This window comes from Saccostrea echinata, unplaced genomic scaffold (assembly GCF_033153115.1).
Source record: "Saccostrea echinata isolate AGI-Se365-2 ecotype Australia unplaced genomic scaffold, CSIRO_AGI_Sech_v1 ptg000032l, whole genome shotgun sequence".
In the NCBI taxonomy this organism is placed as follows: domain Eukaryota; kingdom Metazoa; phylum Mollusca; class Bivalvia; order Ostreida; family Ostreidae; genus Saccostrea; species Saccostrea echinata.
This window is the reverse complement of record NW_026889781.1, coordinates 7,811,390-7,813,149: the sequence shown is the minus strand read 5'-3', so window position 1 is coordinate 7,813,149 and position 1,760 is coordinate 7,811,390. Positions and strand designations below refer to the sequence as shown.

The window sequence follows — 1,760 nt, the reverse complement described above, 5'->3', positions numbered from 1 at the left end:
TGCTTTATATTTTAAATTCATCATAGAAATTTTACTATCTGTATCACTAGGCTGTAAATTTGTAGAATTTCTACATTAATGAAAATAAAATGTTTGAATTTTCATTTGTCTGACTACATGTACATTAAGTCAGTCATATATGTATATACATGTATTTATGTACTGTTTATATGTATAATTCTTTTCTCATTGTAGCTGTCACAGAACTGGTTAAAACTGGCATTTACATCAGCTAGAACTATCAAAGTAGATGCATCAATTTCTCCACTGGGTATGATCACACTAAAGCATTTCACATTAATTTTATAGTATGCCAGTGTTAAATATTTTTTTTAATGTTGTATAGGTGAAAGAATTAAATGTTATCTCTAGTATATTGATTTTTTTTTACTTAAATTAAGTATAGCTACCAATTCTACTTTTGCAAATGTCATATAGGTTTCAATTTTCCAGAAAAGATTTGTATCAAAAGTTTGTTTCCATTTATTTTATGAATTTCAGAAAATATAGTATAGCATGGTTTGTTTTGTACAATGCAATGTCATTTCATTCTACAATAGTAATCATTATGTTTTTCACTCATTACATATATATTGTGTTGTAGCTACTCCCAAACAATTTGAACAATTCATTCAGGCAGCAAGTGTTTCCACCAATAAAATAAAAAGGTATGCTCCATATAAGCTCTAAACCATACATATTCCTACATGTAGCAAGCTTATTGAAATGTTTTGATAACAAAAACAGTAGAGTCATGTACAATTATGCTCTCCATGTTACTCAATGCATTGTTTTGAGTATCACTTTTTTAAAACACCAATGAACCTTCCATAATGGTATTTCATTTTGTTTTCAGAATTGATTTCATCCAGAAGAACTGTTTTTGAACTGTGGACTGTTTGAAATATTTTGCACCTGCTCAGATATCCCTTCACAGCTTGTCTTTGAATTTGAAAGGCTGTTTTTATTAAATAAATTTTCTAGTGACTAATACTTTGAATTTTTAACAGTACAATGGTGTGAAAGTTTGAAGGCTGTTAAGATTTGAGTATCTTAAGTTTACTTGCATGTATTCTGACAGGCGCGTAGCTGCTTATACGCAAATACGCAGATGCGTAAACATCGTTTACAAATTAAAAAAAAATGGGGGGGGGGGGAGGGAAGGGAGAGATTTGTGAGAAGAGAAAAAATATCAATACCATCCAGCAAATATTTGTGTTTCAAATTATTTTATCTCATACTGTTTCGATTCAAATTCAAATTCTATATTACCATGTCTTTATAAAAAAAAAAAAATTAAAAAAAAATTGTAATATTTTATTAAATCATTGCCAAAACCAAATAAAACATTCATTAATTTGTAATTCTTCTACAACACATTGATAATTTATTTTAAGATCTTTGAGAAAATATCAACCGTTGAATGCTGTGATCCACTAGAATATGATTTGAAATATTATTTTTGTTAAAAATTGAAATTATAATTATATTTGTTGCCGAAAGATGATACCAATATATCTTTTTAAAAAAATATTCAGCCTCTACATGTACAATAAATTTGCACGGAAGTATTTAACTTTGTGTTAAAAACAATATTACTATGTCTTGTATTTTCTAAAGACACTCGAAATGGCATGATTTTGAATGAAATATTTGGTAAAAACCATGAGCTTCCAGGGACTTCGCCCCTGGGCCCTCATCTGGACCCACTGGGGGTCTCAAAGCGGACCCCAGCCGTTCTCTGCGTACATTTCACTTCC

At 29.6% G+C, this 1,760-nt stretch overlaps 1 long non-coding RNA gene across 1 annotated transcript; it reads left to right on the top strand.

Moving 5' to 3' along the window:
- The first annotated feature begins 204 nt into the window (after nt 1-204).
- Nucleotides 205-937, top strand: LOC133197991 (uncharacterized). Its single transcript, XR_009722477.1, has 3 exons — nt 205-271; nt 605-668; nt 857-937. It is a non-coding gene; the product is annotated as an uncharacterized LOC133197991 (long non-coding RNA).
- The last annotated feature ends 823 nt before the right edge of the window (nt 938-1,760 follow it).